Here is a 20,061-nt window from a genome sequence, read left to right on the forward strand (position 1 = left end):
GCCAAGGATTTTACTAGGAGAGGGACCAGGCAACAGATTTAGGTAAGGAAAGAGGGTGGGGGGACGATGACTGCACCTATTACTGACTTACTGGGCACCATATGTACCTGGCTACTTATACTGCACCTATAGCTCATTATCTATAATGAGGGTGTAACCCTCTAAAGGAGGGTAATGTACTGTGTAGATGCATTTGCATGTGTGAGGTAAACTTGGCATCTAAGGCTAAAATTCGCCTTAGAAATTAGCATGGTGGAACTAAAACGGCGCATAGAGAGAGAAGCCTAAGCGCTCAGATGGTCGCATAGACTGGTTGCTAAGGCGATCATGGTATTCCGCAGCTTTTACCGGTGCACCGACTGTGAAGAGGAAAAGATTGTATTATTTTGACCTGTGATGTGCAAGGGAAGTGTATATTTGTGTTGAGAGTTACTGGTTGAGAAAGTTTACCAGTTGACCACTGTTAGGTCACAAATAAATCCTTGATAATCGCATCTGAGTCAGTGTCTGGTGGATTCCTCTCAGCCGGGGCCGAGTGCTAAAGGATAAATTGGGTTGCAAGGGCAGCCACATGTACCTGCCTACCTATATTGCACCGATAGCTCACTACCTATACTGGGGCACCATATGTACCTGGCTACCTGTACTGGGGCACCATATGTACCTGGCTACCTGTACTGGGGCACCATATGTACCTGGCTACCTATACTGCACCTATAGCTCACTATACTGGGGGCAGCCACATGTACATGCCTACCTATACTGCACCTATAGCTCACTAAATATACTGGGGCACCATATGTAACTGGCTACCTATACTGGGGCACCATATGTACCTGGCTACCTATACTGCACCTATAGCTCACTATCTATACTGCATACAAGACATGTAGAGCACCATCCAAAAGAAAAACAATCAATACTACCTCAATGTAATATAATACACTGAAATGTGCAGCATGGCCAACTAGAAGCAATAATAAGAACAAACAGCTATGACCTCAAAAACCGCACCAGATCAGTACACAAATAATGTTGCAAAAAGTTAATCCTTTATTATAAATCCTCAAACAATTAAAACATACAATTTAAAACCAGGTGGGGATTAACATGTGAACCCAAATTGTCGGAGATCCGGGAGGACAATAAGGTGCAATAAGTGCAAATGACACACCCCGTAGGTGTGAAAAAATATATGGGGGGCTAGTTTAAAGTGATTCTTTGGGAAGCATGTATAGTGCCAGGAAGGATGGGGGATGGGGGGGGGGGGGGGGGAGGAAGGAGGGGAAAAACAGGGAAGGGGGGGGGTGGGGGGAAGAGGGGAAACAAAGTGCAAATGTGCAATGTGCATCAATCAAATTGCAAACAATGAGGCTAACAACCACATAACCTCATGAGAGTAATCATTAAACTCACTAGTAAAAAGTCAATATAGAAAAAAACCTCACAAAGGAGTGAGTGAAAATGTATGTATAGAGGAGAAAAGGTAAAACCACACAGTGCTACAGGTATAGCAAGTAAAGTGCAGAATACATGAGAGTGATCAAAGAGCGAAACAACCAGTATAGTGAAAAGTCCTACCGGAAAGAGGTAGCTCCACGGGTCCCCCACCGCTGCTATCGCGATTCGCCACCGTCCTGTGGCTTTCTCAAAGCACAGCTTGTTGTGGTGTGGCTACCCTTTTTTTTTGCCTTTCATGGAGGGGGGCCTCAAGTTATGGACTGCTTGGGGCCACCCAAACCTTAGCTGCACCCCTGATTCTCAACCCCGATCACCGTGTGACTTCCGTGAGCTTGCAGCAACAAGATGCAAGCTCTCATTAAAAATACACCAGACACTTCCGCGTTTCTATTAATAGAACACGGTCTCAGTAGCACCATCTTGTGGTCAAAAAGTAAAAATACACCCAATTACACCTCTATACTGTTTCACATAGAAAAATTAGTATTAGTTTTTTTTTTAACCCCTTCCAACCCTGCCCCATAGTAACCAAAATAAAACACTTGTTTAAAAAAATGGAAAAAAATGACATAATTTAAAATTATTTTTTTTTTACATAAATAGTTACCTTAGGTACTTTTCTAATATGTATGTCCTTAGGGTATATTACTGTTAAGTTTGCAAATAAAGTATTTTAATAAGTGAAATAGTATTAAAAATCCCTAAATGGAAAAAATACACCTTTATTTCCAGATAAAATATTATTGCCATACATTGTACAAGGGACACAAATGGGCAAATAAAATGTGTGGGTTTTGTGTATCGAAGCACATTTTATTTTAAAACTATAATGGCTGAAAACTGAGGAATAATGTTTTTTTTTTCTTTTATTCTTTTCTTATTATTCCCTTTACAATGCATATAAAATAAAATAGTTCTTAGCAAAAAGTACCACCCAAAGAAAGCCTAATTTGTGGCAAAAGAATATATGGATCATTTCAGTGTGATAAGTAACAATAAAGTTATCGCTGAATGAATGGGAGGAACACTGAAATAAGAAAATTGTTTTGGTTTTTAAGGGAAAAAAACGGTGATCCTGAAGTGGATAAACAAATGGAATAATCCACTTATTTCCAAAAGGTTTTTACACTCTCAGGGTGGCCATACCTACTAGGAATCCTGCGGAATTTGCAAGCACTCCAAAATGACAGCAAGCAGAATAGTGCTGGCCATAAGTCCTGGCAATGTATAGGGCTATGCTAAAGGGATTGCTTTTTTTTTTATTTTTTCCCTTAACACAAGTGGGCTTCTCTCCCTTTGCCATGCTTCTTTGCTTGAACATGAGATTGATTTACTAAGCTTGGATCTAGTGGCAATCATCAGCAGTCCTGACAAATTTGCATTTTACATATTTAAAGGGTACCCGAGGTGAGAGTGATATGGAGGCCGCTTTATTTTTTTCCTTGTAAACAATGCCAGTGGCCTGGCAGTCCTGTTGATTTTTTTGGCATACTATACGTAGTGTCTGATTCAAAACCCTGGAACAAGCATATGGCTAATCTATTAAGACCTGAGTCAGAGTACCTGATCTGCTGCATGCTTGTTCAGCGGTCTAGGGCTAAAAGTATTAGAGACACAGAATCAGGAGGACAGCCAGGCAACTGGTATAGAGTAAAAGAAATAAATATGGCAGCCTCCATATCCCTCTCACCTTGGGTTCCCTTTAAAAAACAAACCAAAGTACATGTGATGTGCCTGCATACGGCAGTGTGAGGGTGGCTTATTTTATTCATCACATCTAAAGCCGTGATTAAGCAGTTAGAAAGTGATTCATGTGTTTTCTGTCGCTTCCTGCAAATAATTTTTACCAGCTGTGTGCAATTATTACATTATTAACATTTTATTTTTATAAATATCCCTGGGCAGGACAGTGGTGTAGTGATTAGCACTTTTGCTTTGCAGCATTGAGACCCCGGATAGGGTCCCAGCCACAGCAATATCTGCAAGGAGTTTGAATGTTCTCCCTGTGTCTGTGCGGGTTTCCTCCGGGCACTCCGGTTTCCTCCCACATCCCCATAACCCTTTAATTACACTAATTACCCTTACACTAATATAAAGGTCAGTTAGTGACAAGACTATATACACTCTGTAAAAGTGCATATGAATATGTCGGCACTATATAAATACTAAATAATAGTAAGCATTTCTTATGTCGACGCTATATTTACCTCCCTTTGATACAGCCTACTGACATCTGTGCTACTGATCATCTCCAGGGTGTGGCGCTCTATCATCATACAACTAGGACATTTCTCACTGGGGGTATCCTTTGCTGGTTCATGGCAGGATGTGACACCAGCACCACCTAGGGGACAGAGACTGTTAGGACATCATTCTTGATAATTGAAAGGTAATCACCCAATAATAATATTTCAAGCCCCACTCCTGGCACAAATGCTAAGCTGAGCTGAGGCAGAGAAGAGAGGGAGGGGCCACACTTGGGAGAAGTGGTGTAAAGAAATTAAGGTGGCCCATTTGACTCCACTCTGTGCCATTCCCAGTGCAGCCTCAGCCAAGAACAGTGGCACTGCCGCACACAGATCAGCCATGCTCTCTTCCAGGGGCGTAGCAATAGGGGGTGCAGGGGTAGCGACCGCATCGGGGCCCTTGGGCCAGAGGGGCCCCGAAGGTCCCTCCCTCAACTACAGTATTAGCTCTCTATTGGTCCTGTGCTCATAATAATCACTTCTATAGATACATTGAATAGTGGTAACCACTAACAAACTGTTCCCCATCCCCTTCTTGCATCTCTGACACTGTAGTTGCCATTGGCAGGTTTTGGTGCGCCGTATCAATTGTCATGTATACAGTGCTTGGGGGGCCCCATGTAAAACTTGCATCGGGGCCCACAGCTCCTTAGCTACGCCACTGCTCTCATCCCATGCTGTCATATGCTGATCAGTCCAAGGGGCTGATGGGCCATTCTTAATATTCAGGCTGTAGTTAGTTACCCACTAAAATATGGATGGCGCTGTCAGCAGGGCTGTTGAGTGAATGGACAGTAGGATCCGGTGGGCAAGGGACAGGAGAGGGGTGAAAGGGGTGCACCTCTCTCAGTCAGTTTATGTAAGCAAGCTGTAATGAGGGTCTAATTAGAGATGACCTGAACTGTTTGCCGGCGAGCAGTATTCTGCCAATATTGGCTTTCGCATTCGCGGTGAATAGCGAACATTTGGCATGTTCGATTCGCCCCCTATACATCATCATTGAGCTAAACTTTGACCCCTTACCTCACAGTCAGCAGACACATGGCAGCCAATCAGCTAGCACCCCTTCCTGGACCCCCACCCCCCTATCAAAAAGCAGTTGCAGTGGCCATATTGGTTTAATTTTCTGCTGGCTGCTGTCTGCTGACTGTTAGTGAGAGCAGGAACAGACTTGCTGCAGATAGGTAGGGAAAGCATTAGCTAGGCCTGAGTTCTTGTTCCTCACTTGCTGTGAAAGCACTTCAAACAGCCCTATTGAGGGCTAGCACATCGGTCTCCTGTGTTTTTGTGTGTGTGACACCCCACAGCCCACTGACACCCAGAGCTGTGTGCATAATACTGCTATTGCCTTATTAAGTTACAGGCAAAGAACCACTCCAGTGCATTATTATTTCACTGTATTCTGATAGTACTATTGTATCTCTCTGTGTGTGACACTCCACAGCCCACTGACACCCAGAGCTGTGCATAATGTGATTCCTGCCCTTTAGGGTTTAAAACCCGACTTTGCGTTAACTCCGTCATTTTTGGTGATATTTCTGGCATGGAGGATCCCCCTCCGGCATGCCACTGTCCAGGTGTTAGAACCATTGAAACAACTTTTTCATCACTTTTGTGGCCAGAAACAGTCTTTGTAGGTTTTAAAATTCGCCTGTCCATTGAAGTCTATGGCAGTTCGAGAGATTCACCTGTTCGCAAACATTTGCAGAAGTTCACATTTGCCGTTTGCGAACAGAAAATTCTATGTTTGCGACATCTCTAGGTCTAATGTAGAACAGACAGGGGTGAGGAGGCCCGGAGAAGCCCTCTACTGAGGTAAATATCTACATTTTCTCTTTTTTAGCATCACAGGTTTGCTTTAAAGAAAACCTGTAACTACAAAAAGTTCCCCTGGGGGGAACTCACCTCGGGTGGAGGAAGCCTCTGGATCCGATTGAGGCTTCCCCCGTCCTCCTGTGTCCCACGGCGTTCTCGTTGTGCTTCTCCGAAAAGCGGGGATGTAAATATTTACCTTCCTGGCTGCAGCACAGGTGCAGTATCCGCTCGGAGATAGGCGGAAATAGCCGATCGCTGTCGGCCCACTCTACTGCGCAGACGCAAGTCTCCTGCGCTTGCGTAGTAGAGCGGAACCAACAGAGATCAGCTATTTCTGTCTATCTCTGTGCTGAGAGCCGCAACAGTGCCCCCACTGGAGCCAGGGAAGGTAAATAAATCAGCACTTATCAGGCTTGTCGAGGGAGGATTCCAGGACACTACGGGGGAGCCAGCGCTGGACTGCCTGCAGCTACAGGGGAGGGGCAAGCCTCATTGGGACCCTGAGCCTTTCCCCTCCAGAGGTGAGTACCCCCCAAGGGACCTGTTTTTTGTTACAGTCTTTTTAACCACTTCGCATCCAGACCTTGTTTCCCCCTTATGGACGAGAGACGTTTTGATGTTTTAGCCATGACCCTAGTTAATCAGCAATAACTTTATCTCTACTCGTGACACTTAAATGATCTACAGTGGAGGAAATAATTATTTGACCCCTCACTGATTTTGTAAGTTTGTCCAATGACAAAGAAATGAAAAGTCTCAGAACAGCATCATTTCAATGGTAGGTTTATTTTAACAGTGGCAGATAGCACATCAAAAGGAAAATCGAAAAAATAACCTTAAATAAAAGATAGCAACTGATTTGCATTTCATTGAGTGAAATAAGTTTTTGAACCCCTACCAACCATTAAGAGTTCTGGCTCCCACAGAGTGGTTACACACTTCTACTCAATTAGTCACCCTCATTAAGGACACCTGTCTTAACTAGTCACCTGTATAAAAGACACCTGTCCACAGAATCAATCAATCAAGCAGACTCCAAACTCTCCAACATGGGAAAGACCAAAGAGCTGTCCAAGGATGTCAGAGACAAAATTGTAGACCTGCACAAGGCTGGAATGGGCTACAAAACCATTAGCAAGAAGCTGGGAGAGAAGGTGACAACTGTTGGTACGATTGTTCGAAAATGGAAGGAGCACAAAATGACCATCAATCGACCTCGCTCTGGGGCTTCACGCAAGATCTCACCTCGTGGGGTGTCAATGGTTCTGAGAAAGGTGAAAAAGCCTCCTACACGGGAGGAGTTAGGGAATGACCTCAAATTAGCAGGGACCACATTTACCAAGAAAACTATTGGAAACACATTACACCGCAATGGATTAAAATCCTGCAGGGCTCGCAAGGTCCCCCTGCTCAAGAAGGCACATGTGCAGGCCCGTCTGAAGTTTGCCAATGAACACCTGAATGATTATGTGAGTGACTGGGAGAAGGTGCTGTGGTCTGATGAGACCAAAATAGAGCTCTTTGGCATTAACTCAACTCGCTGTGTTTGGAGGAAGAAAAATGCTGCCTATGACCCCCAAAACACCGTCCCCACCGTCAAGCATGGGGGTGGAAACATTTTGCTTTGGGGGTGTTTTTCTGCTAAGGGCACAGGACAACTTAATCACATTAACGGGAAAATGGACGGAGCCATGTATCGTGAAATCCTGAACGACAACCTCCTTCCCTCTGCCAGGAAACTGAAAATGGGTCGTGGATGGGTGTTCCAGCACGACAATGACCCAAAACATACAGCAAAGGCAACAAAGGAGTGGCTCAAGAAGAAGCACATTAAGGTCATGGAGTGGCCTAGTCAGTGTCCGGACCTTAATCCAATAGAAAACATATGGAGGGAGCTCAAGCTCAGAGTTGCACAGAGACAGCCTCGAAACCTTAGGGATTTAGAGATGATCTGCACAGAGGAGTGGACCAACATTCCTCCTAAAATGTGTGCAAACTTGGTCATCAATTACAAGAAATGTTTGACCTCTGTGCTTGCAAACAAGGGTTTTTCCACTAAGTATTAAGTCTTTTATTGTTAGAGGGTTCCAAAACTTATTTCACTCAATGAAATGCAAATCAGTTGCTATCCTTTATTTAAAGAGAATCTGTATTGTTAAAATCGCTCAAAAGTAAACATACCAGTGCGTTAGGGGACATCTCCTATTACCCTCTGTCACAATTTCGCCGCTCCTCGCCGCATTAAAAGTGGTTAAAAACAGTTTCAAAAAGTTTGTTTGTAAACAAACAAAATGGCCACCAAAACAGGAAGTAGGTTGATGTACAGTATGTCCACACATAGAAAAATACATCCATACACAAGCAGGCTGTATACAGCATTCCTTTTGAATCTCAAGAGATCATTTGTGTGTTTCTTTCCCCCTGCATCTCTCATGCACTGAAGTTTCAGGCTGCTCTTTTCTTCCTGCAAACAGCTTTGCCCTTGTTTGTAATTCCTCAGTATGTGAAAGCCCAGCCAGCTCAGAGGACGATTTATCCAGCTTGTAAAAGATAAGAGAGAAGAGAGAAGCTGCTCTAATCTAAATAACACACAGGCAGTGTGCATAGAGGGGCCAGGAAGGGGGAGTTCATAGCAGAACCACAACACTGAAGAACTTGGCAGCCTTCCAGACACAGGCCGACAAGTCTGACAGGGGAAAGATACATTGATTTATTACAGAGATAGTGATAGTAAAAAGTGCTGCAGTAAGCCAGAGCACATTATAATAGCTTTTGGAACTTGTAGGATGATAAAAAACAGGATGCAATTTTTGTTACGGAGTCTCTTTAAGGTTATTTTTTCGATTTTCCTTTTGATGTGCTATCTGCCACTGTTAAAATAAACCTACCATTGAAATGATACTGCTCTGAGGCTTTTCATTTCTTTGTCATTGGACAAACTTACAAAATCAGTGAGGGGTCAAATAATTATTTCCTCCACTGTATATACCGTTTTTTTCAAAACAAACTAGGCTTTCATTGGGGGGTATTTTGTACTAAGAAAATAGTTGTTTTCTATTCATTTTAATGTGAAAAAGAGGAACAAAATTAAAAATGCATGATTTCTCAGTTTTTATCGGTTCCAGCTTAAAAATAAAAAGTGCTACTGTCATAAAAACCATGCCACTAGTATTATGTCCTCCAGAATAGATAGCCAGATGTGTCCCCAGTATCAGCCCTCCCCCAGGATAGTCAGATATGTCACCAATATAAGCCCCCCCCCCCCCCCCCCCCCAGTATAGTCAGATGTGTCCCCTGCAGTTGCCACCCCCAAAATAGATTGTCAGATGCGCCCCTAAGGATAGTGCCCCTAATTATAGCCAAATGTGCCCCTGGGATCAGCATTCCCCCATTTTAGCCAGATATGCCCCCAGGATTAGCACCGGCCCCCCATCATAGGCAAATGTGCCCCCGGTATTAGAATATCCCCCCCCCCCCCAGTGTAACCAGATGTGCCTTACTATTAGACACTCCCCCCCCCCCAGTTAGCTAGATGTCCCCCAGTGCACTTAACATCCCCCCTTTTAAATACCCCCTCCCCCAGGATCGATAGCCAGATGCCCCCCCCCCCCCCCAGATCAGGCAGCCCCCTCCGTGCATAAATTCGATTGTTCATGGGAGGGGGGTGGACTAATTGGCTATAAGGGAACATGTTCCCTTTCGCCAATCAGTAATGCAGCTGACAGTGCCGGGGGGTGCACTCTGAAGCGCACCCGATCGTGCACAGCAGGGCTGCAAACAAGTCAGTATATCTACGTCATGGTGGCTTGGAGAGTGCCACAGCTGACGTAGATATACTGTAGCAGTGGAATAGGTGGTTAAAGTAAACCTTTAGGGAAAAAAATGCTCCTGGAGGGTACTTACTTTAGGAGGGGGAAGCCTCTGGATCCTAATGAGGCTCCCCCCGTCTTTCTCAGCAGCCCTGATGTAGCGCTGGCTCCCCCAGAGAAATGGGCACCAAAATACTGACATGTGTGTGCCTCGCGCAGGTGCAGTAGCTGTTTGCAGCTCGGTCTGCCGCGGAATTAGACGACCCTAATCAGGTCCGCTATACTGTGCAAGTACGAGCCATGTGCGCAGTAGAATGGACCCGATCGGACTCGGCTAATTCCACTGGAGCCCGAGTTGCAGGCAGCTACTGCACCTGCGCGAGGCGCACACTGTTCTGGAGACCCATCGGTGGAATTCGTTAGTGCGCTTCCGTGATCTGCTGACAAGCCAGTTTTCCCTGGGGGGGGGGGGGGGGTGTACAGTGCTGGATTTGGGGTGCTAAGAAGGACAGGGGATGCCTCATTAGTATCTAGAGGCTTACCTCTCCCGAGGTAGGTACCCCCCAGGGGCACTTTTTTCACTATAGGTACTTTTTAAAGCGGGATTGTCACCATAAAAATCAAATTTCAACAGCAACAGGTCTGAGTGTATTAAGTGATAAAGATGTTAATCCTGCATTCAAGACTTTCAAACCCCTTTCAGCTGTTATGGTTCTGAGTTATCACATACCTTAGGAGCATTGGCCCTTTAACCACCCTGGCGTTCTGATTAAATCGCCAGGGTGGCTGCGGGAGGGTTTTTTTTTAAATAAAAAAAAAACTATTTCATGCAGCCAACTGAAAGTTGGCTGCATGAAAGCCCACTAGAGGGCGCTCCGGAGGCGATCTTCCGATCGCCTCCGGCGCCCAGAATAAACAAGGAAGGCCGCAATGAGCGGCCTTCCTTGTTTTGCTTATATCGTCGCCATAGCGACGAGCGGAGTGACGTCATCGACGTCAGCCGACGTCCTGACGTCAGCCGCCTCCGATCCAGCCCTTAGCGCTGGCCGGAACTTTTTGTTCCGGCTGCGCAGGGCTCAGGCGGCTAGGGGGGCCCTCTTTCGCCGCTGCTCGCGGCGAATCGCCGCAGAGCGGCGGCGATCAGGCAGCACACGCGGCTGGCAAAGTGCCGGCTGCGTGTGCTGCACTTTATTTGATAAAAATTGGCCCAGCAGGGCCTGAGCGGCAGCCTCCGGCGGTGATGGACGAGCTGAGCTCGTCCAGACCGCTCAGGAGGTTAATAGCCATTGTCATTCAGTTGCATGCTGGGGATTCTTTTTATCTATAATATATTCCTCCTCTTCCCTTTATTTCCCTGCCTGGCTGCCTATCTGAAACATGATCCTCTGCTTACTTGTGTTTACAAGCGAGGCTGAGGTGACTCAGCGATTAGAGAAGAAAAGAAAAAAAGTAAAGGGCAGAAATGACATCATGATTTAGCCTTAAATGTGGGCAAAAGACATGGTTCCTACCAGGAACAGAATTCTTTTCATTTGCTATATAAAATTCACTGAAATCAAAACGTGGACAGTGCAATGTGTTATGTAAGTAATGTAAGTTATGTAAGTTATGTAAGTAGATCAAGTATTTATCTAGACAAGACAAATAACATTTATATTGCGCTTTTCTCCTGGCAGACTCAAAGCGCCAGAGCTGCAGCCACTAGGGAGCGCTCTATAGGCAGTAGCAGTGTTAGGGAGACTTGCCAAAGGTCTCCTACTGAATAGGTGCTGGCTTACTGAACAGGCAGAGCCGAGATTTAAACCCTGGTCTCCTGTGTCAGAGGTAGAGCCCTTAACAATTACTCCATCCAGCCATCTACTTATATGTGTCCTTTTTTTCCCCTGGCATAGTATGACTAATCCTACTGCTTTAAGGCCCTTACACATTGAATGCATCAAGTAGCGTTAAATCACATTGAAACTGGCGCTCTAACACAATGTGACTTTTTTTTTGCCATAGCGACGCGACTTTTCCTCTGTTTGCAGCTCACACCTACTGCATTGTAATGTGACTAATCGCTGCGTTGCAACTCAACAAATGGCAACGCAAAGTTGCCTGAAAATAATACCATGTTTAATAGCGCATGCGCCTTTTATGAAGCTTTTGCCTTTTAAGGGGCATCTGCGCATATATATATAGAGGGGAAATTGCCACCCAACAAGAATCAGTTGTGCGTTGTACTGGTGTGTGGTGGTGTGGTGGGTGCCAAAAAGCCCTGCCTCCCCAGAGCTTCACCCAACTTAGGTACGGTAAGTACCGTATTTTATTTTTTTATTGAAAAATCACTTCAGGCTCACTTTAAGTGGTATATTTTGGTTTGCAGTGTGCTTAGTCTAAAGATTTGTTTGCACTGATGTAAGCCCAGCTCCTTGTGACTCATAGGAGCTCAGTGCTGAGTCACGCTGTAAAGAGTCAAGTAATTTGTTGTGCTCCTCTGCATATAGCGCTTGCCCAGGGCCACCAATGCAGATCTGCAGAGAAAAGTAATGCTGGGAATACACGTTTTGTTTTTGCCTTCGTTTTAGCCTTCGTTTCGATTGTGCCTTTTGTCCTTTTCGATCCCGAAATAATCGATCGTACGGTTAATATCACCACCCACGGTTTCGTTTTTTTTTTTTCGATTCTGATGGTTTCGTTTTTCCAATGATCGAAGGCTGCAAAGAAACGAAACGTAGTACAGGGACGGACGGCATAAACGAATATATAATCGATCTGAACAGCCATCAAGCCTACCAATGGTTCGATGAGATGGATAAAGAGAGATAATATCAAACATGTTCGATCACTAGTCATTCGTTTTTGGGGTCTATTAATCGAAACTATAATGAGATTATGACTATTTTCACATACGTTTTCAACACTCGATTCGTTTACCAAACGAATCGAAGGCTAAAACGAAGGCAAAAACGAAACGTGTATTCCCAGCATAACATGGGAGGGAGAGGTGTGATGTAGAAGGGAGGAATTGCTGGACTTAACTAGTATTAGGGCTGGTGCACACCAGAGCAGTTATGAAGTGTTTTTTAAAATGCTTGCAGGGGAAAACCGCTTGGCTAATGAAAGTGAATGGGCTGGTGCACACCAGAGCGGTTCGTTTTTTTCACAAACGCAAACACGGGGGCTGCAGCATTTTTGGATTTCCGAGGCGTTTCTGCCTCAATGTTAAAGTATAGGAAAGTGGAAAACCGCTCTGAAAAACGCTAGATCAGAACTGTTTTCCAGGCGTTTTTGTTACAGAAGCTGTTCAGTAACAGCTTTACTGTAACAATATTTTTAATCTGCCACACAAACGCTCCAAAAAACGCTAGGCATGTTTAGAAAACATGCCTAGAATCGCTCTGAAATCTGCCTCAAAAAACCTCAAGCGTTTTGCGGATCTGCTAGAGGTTTTTGGTGTGCACTGGGCCTTATTTAGTATTTATATAGTGCTGATGTCTCCCACAGCACTTTACAGAGTACTTAGTCTTGTCACTAACTGTCCCTCAGAGGACCTTACAATCTAATCCCTACCATAGTCATATGTCCATTCTTGTCCAGGACCATCTACTATACTTAAATTCCTGTGTGATCTTATAATCTGGCCAGGCAGGACCATGATGCAGAGAAGGAAGACTATAACATCTCCTAATATTTAGGCAAATGACCCTTCCCCAACACCTCCAGATATGACGATAATGAAGAATTTAGCAGCAAAAGCAGCAATTTTCCTATCTCCACTGGTGCTGTAATGTTCAGAAAAGGAAAACAGAATACTGTACTTTAAAATGAATTACATTTTAAATTCTAAATAAGCAATGCAGTAATTCAGAGACTGCATGGAAGATATAAACACTTGTAGGAGTTAAAGGACAAATGAAGTGAGAGAAATATGGAGGCTGCCTAATTGCCTTATTTATTTCCTTTTAAGCAATACCAGTTGCTTGGCTATTGTTCTGGATAGCTGAAAGGTTGGGGTCCCAATGCTCTACAAATGCATTGCTCTGCCGTTGCCTAGCGATGCATCTGTACAGCACTAGGGTCCCCTAACTGTCGCCCTAGCAAACACATACGATCTCTACAGATGCGCAGGCTGGGGATACCGTTCCGCCACATGATCAGCTAGTAATAAAATATGGCATATGGGGTATCATTTTAACCAGGAAGGGCCAAAGAAGGTAATGTGTTTTATAACTTGTGGGACTGATGTGAAAATTAGGAAGGGTGAAGAATGAAAAAAAAATGTGTATTTTTTGCATTTACGTCTAATTTTCCTTCATAATAGGACTATAATATAAAATAGTTTTTTGATAAAAAATATTACCCAAAGAAAGTCTAGCTTGTACTGAATATATATATATATCACTAATCACTAACATGATATAAATAATTAAAAAGTTACTAATTGCCGGCGATTAACGCAAATTGCCCAAGTAAGAACGGGCCCATAGGGTTTTATAGCACTACCGCTTTAGCGTTTTGTGGAAATTGCCGGCAAAACGCTCTAGTGTGAATGGGGCCTAAACGTACCGTAAGCAATATGTTATTTTCCCAGTATATACGCTTAGCTTGTTTTCTCCCAACACACTGTCAGCGGTATTATGCTAGAAATGTCTTTTGTAGGGTGTAAGCTGTATACACAGCTCCATAATCTTGGCATTGCTTTTAATGTGAAAACATCTGATTCTGACACTTGAAGATGAATTATAACGCAGCCAATGAGGTCACATCCTTAATTCAGGGTCCTGTGAATGTGGAAACAGAAACAAGCTTCACCTCTAAGGCTTCCTATGCAGCATTTGTTGCCACTCAGTGGTGGACAGCAGATAAACAGTGGAATATTTGGATTTTCATATTATTAATGGCTTTGCCGTCCTTTGGGACTGGATGCTTTGAGGCTTGCCGAGGTCACACCACACTAAGGGATTATAAAGTGTATTTGTGATAATGATGTCATAAGACACGGCTGACATCACACAGCCAGCAAGCCATAAGGAATGACATTAATGGGGGCAGAAGAAGCCATGCTGTTTGGGACACTCCGCAAATGTTTTAGGTGGGATTTTCACCCAGTTAAAGAGGAACTGTAGCAACATATAGTAGAATGCAATACATTATTCACGATATCCACATATACAGTACATTATCTTGGTTTTAGCATCAGAGACACGTCCTATACCTATATAAGGCTATTAGGGATGATCAATGAGATGCAAATTGTTCTGAAATTATGCAAATGTGTATGCAAATATATGCAGCTTGAAAATGGACCAATCAATTTAAAGCTGGGTTAAAAATGATTGGTCCATTTTCAAACTGCATAGATTTGCATCAATTTGGAACAATTTGCATATCTGTGATCATCCCTAATGACTGTATATTGGGGTGTAGCCCCGCCTTCCCAATGATGTTTAGCCTAGACTGTAGCTATGCAGACTTCTCCCCCTTCCACAAGCATTTTGAGATACCAGGTACTTTTGCTAATAAAAAGCCTAAGAGCAAACTTACATGAAGTCGCCCACTGTGCATTTGGCTAGCCTTGTGAGCTCATCAAATAATGGTTATCATCTTGATTGAGCGACTACCAATTTTTGCTGTGTATTGTTTGTTGTGTCCTCCCGATAGAGAGACCGGAGCTGTGCAGGGAGGCTCTGCGATCGCTTGATCCAGGCTGGGTAATGTATTAGCGGGGGGATCGGGGGGGGGCTCAGCAGCAATCAGGGGGATGCCGACCACCTGTACTAGTTAACCTAGTGCTAGCTAAAGCTTTTACAAGCGTGTGATGTGTTAAATTTATACTGGGGGACTCCTGGGGCCAGCGAGCAGTATGGCCAAAACAGTGTCAGGCACACCGCTAAGGAGGTTAAAGGACAACTGAAGCAAGAGGAATATGGAGGCTGCCATACAGTGGCTTGCAAAAGTATTCGGCCCCCTTGAAGTTTTCCACATTTTGTCATATTACTGCCACAAACATGAATCAATGTTATTGGAATTCCATGTGAAAGACCAACACAAAGTGGTGTACACGTGAGAAGTGGAACGAAAATCATACATTATTCCAAACATTTTTTTACAAATCAATAACTGCAAAGTGGGGTGTGCGTAATTATTCAGACCCCTTTGGTCTGAGTGCAGTCAGTTGCCCATAGACATTGCCTGATGAGTGCTAATGACTAAATAGAGTGCACCTGTGTGTAATCTAATGTCAGTACAAATACAGCTGCTCTGTGACGGCCTCAGAGGTTGTCTAAGAGAATATTGGGAGCAACAACACCATGAAGTCCAAAGAACACACCAGACAGGGCAGGGCCGGCGATACCATAGAGGCAAAGGGGGCAATTGCCCCAGAGCTTGTAGGGGCCCCCAGTAGCTACAAGAGGAAAAAAAATTCAAATCGACCTTATAGTTTTTGAGAAAATCGATTTTAAAGTTTCAAAGGAAAAAAAATACACATTTAAAAACCCGCTGACTTTAATGGTTAATAGCAAATCCACCTTAAATGCTAGAAACCCTAAATTTGCAGGATATGTTAAGGAGATCATTGGGAATAAGAGGAAAAAACAAATTTTCAAAAAGACCTTATAGTTTTTGAGAAAATCGATTTTAAAGTTTCTAAGGAAAAAAGTATACTTTTAAATGCAGTATGGCCTAGTGCACACCAAAAACCGCTAGCAGATCCGCAAAATGCTAGCAGATTTTAAAACGCTTTTTCTTCTTTTTCTGTAGCGTTTCACCTAGCATTTTGCGGTTTTGGGAAGCGTTTTTGGTGTAGTAGATTTCATGTATTGTTACAGTAAAGCTGTTACTGAACAGCTACTGTAACAAAAAACGCCTGGCAAACCGCTCTGAAGTGCCGTTTTTCAGAGCGGTTTGCGTTTTCCTATACTTAACATTGAGGCAGAAACGCATCCGCAATCCAAAATCTGCAGCAGCCCGGGAGTATGCGTTTCTGCAAAACGCCTCCCGCTCTGGTGTGCACCAGCCCATTGAAATACATTACCCTAGCGGATCCGCAGCAGCAAGCGGATCGCAAACCGCAGCAGAACCGCTCTGGTGTGCACTAGGCCTAAATGTCACTTTTAGTAGCAAACCTAACGGTAGTGTAATTTTACATGCTTTAAAAGAAAGAGCAGTAAATTTCCTGACGGGGTTTCCAGGGGGTCCATACGCAGCCGCAGCGCTTTGGCCAGAGATCGCTATACAGCCGCAATATGGCTGTATGAAGATCCCTGGCATTTTTTCCTATTTTCCCCCAAAAAATTTTTATGTTTAGAGTGTGGGAATTTTTTTAAAAAAATTATGTGGGATCCCCCCTCCTGAAACTTTTTAACCCCTTGTCCCCCATGCAGGCTGGAGTAGCCAGGATGTGGAGCTCCGACCGATTGGGGCTTCACACCCTGACTATACCAGCTGAAAAAAGGTCCCTAAATGCCGATTTTTGTTATGGGGTAGCTGTTGGGGGGGCCCCCCAGGTTTATTTTGCCCTGGGGCCCCATTGTTGCTTAAACCGGCCCTGGGTCAGGGATAAAGTTATTGAGAAATTTAAAGCAGGCTTAGGCTACAAAAAGATTTCCAAAGCCTTGAACATCCCACGGAGCACTGTTCAAGCGATCAGTCAGAAATGGAAGGAATATGGCACAACTGTAAACCTACCAAGACAAGGCCGTCCACCTAAACTCACAGGCCCAACAAGGAGAGCGCTGATCTGAAATGCAGTCAAGAGGCCCATGGTGACTCTGGACGAGCCGCAGAGATCTACAGCTCAGGTGGGGGAATCTGTCCATAGGACAACTATTAGTCGTGCACTGCACAAAGTTGGCCTTTATGGAAGAGTGGTAAGAAGAAAGCCATTGTTAACAGAAAAGCATAAGAAGTCCCGTTTGCAGTTTGCCACAAGCCATGTGGGGGACACAGCAACCATGTGGAAGAAGGTGCTCTGGTCAGATGAGACCAAAATCGAAGTTTTCTCCTAGGTGATATTTTAGGCTTGTCAATAAAATGTGTTTTACACCCCCAGCAAGCAAAAAAATACTCAGAATAATTTTTACAGTACTTCTTCACCTTCTTTTTGGTACTTTTTTTTATCAGCAAAATACTAAAAAGTTATTTTGAACAGAAGATGAAAATTTATCTCCCAGGAGAAAACATAGGAGGAAAAGTAAATTGCATATGGCGGTGTGGCGGAAACTGCACATAAGTCTGAACACACCATCTCCACTGTCAAATATGGTGGTGATATTATCATGCTCTGGGGGTGCTTCTCTTCAGCAGGGACAGGGAAGCTGGTCAGAGTTGATGGGAAGATGGATGGAGCCAAATACAGGGCAATATTGGAAGAAAACCTCTTGGAGACTGCAAAAGACTTAAGACTGGGGCGGAGGTTCACCTTCCAGCAGGACAATGACCCTAAACATAAAGCCAGGGCAACAATGGAATGGTTTGAAACAAAACATATCCATGTGTTAGAATGGCCCAGTCAAAGTCCAGATCTAAATCCAATCGAGAATCTGTGGCAGCAAGATCTGAAAACTGCTGTTCACAAACGCTGTCCATCTAATCTGACTGAGCGGACAATGCTCAGGGCAGTGAGTGGTAATGTGAAAGCACTCTGTCCTTGTAGATTCAGTCTTCTTGGTTGAGTCCTCATCTAGTGATGCTGTCTGCGTAATGTTTGTATGTTTTCACTGTATTTGTGTGGGTTTGCCCTAAATGATCCAATTTCATCCCACAAGAGAAAAAAACACACACACTTGTACTTAATTGACTCCCTGCAGTGATGGTCCCTGAGTGAAGCAGGGACATTAGCCAGAGATCTGCATGATGTGATTTGTTCCGTGTTCTCTGTAAAGTGCTGTACACAATGTTTTAGTGCTAAATGTGCTCAAAATAAATGAAGGAAAAGCATAGCCAGATACTGGGGACGATATCAAGCTCCAAAGGGACATATGGTCCTTCCCCCAACCAAGCTAATGACCTGTATGTGAGGGTCTGACTGGGCAGGGCCAGGGGTGGAGCTAAGGAATTATGGGCGTCTGGTCTTTCTATTAACTGGATGAAGTCGGTGCTGTTTCCTTTGGATGTTTTTGATGAACGCATAACCTTTGCTCATTCACACCTGCAAGTGGTTAGTAAATGTAAATACCTGGAGGTGTGGATTAGTAGGCAGGTGAACATAATTTCATTAACCATAACCTAGCCACCTATTCTATGTGGAAGGGTATGTACTGTAAAAATGATTATTGCCCCTAAGGTACTATGGCCCGCTCCAATCGCCTTTTCTCCTAAGTTTTGTCATAGGAGATCATTTTTCATCTGCTGTTTAAAATCACTTTTCAGCACTCTGTAACTAAAAAAACAAAACAAAAAGTAGGTGAAAAGGTACTAAATATTACCGCTAGTTAGTGCATCAGACTCCTTATATGTTTATCTCATGCATTAGCTCCTTACAGTTAAGGTGAAAAATAAGTAAGCTTTGTGAATTACCCGTATTTTTCGGACTATAAGGCGCCCCTAGATTTAGAGGAAAAAAATACAGGGGGAAGAAATATATAAACTAAACCTGGTGCATCCATGGTGAAGGGGCATCTTATGGATTATGCCCCCTTGTACCTCGGTCCCCCTTGTGTCCTCCTCCATGTGTCCGCATCTGTCCTCCTCAATGCCCCTTTGTGCCCCTGTGTCCTCCGTTTGTTCCCCTGTGTCCTCCTCTGCATGGGCACAGCACAGGGAGTCCCCGGCATTGCGGTGGGTTGGAGGTTTGTATTGGCAGGCGTTCACAAGTCAGGAACTCCCTGCATTTGTACTAGAAGATGCAGTGACTTTTCCCTCACTTTTGGGGGAGAAATAGTGAGTTTTATAGTCCAAAAAATAAAGTAACTACTTGTTGTTGGATTACCTTTGAAATATTCTACAGTTGTGTTCAAAATTATTCAACCCCCAATGCTGTAAAGGGTTTTAGGGAATTTAGTGTACATTTGTAATTGTGTTCAGAATTAATCTTACAAGGACTTTTAAAAGAACTAAATGCAACTAAAATGACATCAATTGTTTTTGTAATACAGTATTAAATGTTTTTTTTGATGATTTTTTTTTTTCATTGACACAATTATTCAACCCCTTTGAGGCCCAGTGCACACTAAAAACCTCTAGCAGATCTGCAAAACGCTAGCGGTTTTTGAAGCATATTTCTGAGCCATTCTAGGTATATTTAGAGAAGTTTTCTAAACAGGCCTAGCGTTTTTTGGAGCAGATTACAAATATTGTTACAGTGAAGCTGTTACTGAACAGCTAATGTAACAAAAACACCTGGAAAACAGCTCTGATCTAGTGTTTTTCAGAGCAGTTTGAGCTTTTCCTATACTTTACATTGAGGCAGAAACGCATCTGCAAACCGCAAAAGTGCTGCAGGACCCACGTTTGCGGTTTGCTAAAAACCTCAAACCTCTGGTGTGCACCATCCCATTGAAATACATTAGCCAAGCGTTTTCACAGGCGGAAGCAGTTTGCGGAACGCTTCAAAAACCGCTCGGTGTGCACCAGGCCAAAGACTACCACTCTTAAGAACAGAGGTTCATTCAAGTGTTTTCGATCAGGTATTGAAAACACCTGTGGATGTTAAGGAGCAGCAATCAAGCATAATAAGCACCAATTAGGCAGATTTAAAATGACTGTGATACTCAGCTCCTCCTAGACCAGGGCTTTTCAACCTTTTC

At 43.9% G+C, this 20,061-nt stretch overlaps 1 protein-coding gene across 2 annotated transcripts in view; it reads right to left on the reverse strand.

Moving 5' to 3' along the window:
* Positions 1-1,775, reverse strand: part of HTRA4 (HtrA serine peptidase 4) — a 142,107-nt gene extending 140,332 nt beyond the window's left edge. For both annotated transcript variants that reach the window (XM_068272277.1, XM_068272276.1), the window contains exon 1: positions 1,582-1,775. The gene's annotated coding sequence lies outside the window, so the exon portion shown is untranslated. The remainder of the gene's footprint in view (positions 1-1,581) is intronic.
* Between the last annotated feature and the right edge of the window lie 18,286 nt (positions 1,776-20,061).

The sequence above is a fragment of the Hyperolius riggenbachi genome, chromosome 3 (assembly GCF_040937935.1).
Source record: "Hyperolius riggenbachi isolate aHypRig1 chromosome 3, aHypRig1.pri, whole genome shotgun sequence".
In the NCBI taxonomy this organism is placed as follows: Eukaryota; Metazoa; Chordata; class Amphibia; order Anura; family Hyperoliidae; genus Hyperolius; species Hyperolius riggenbachi.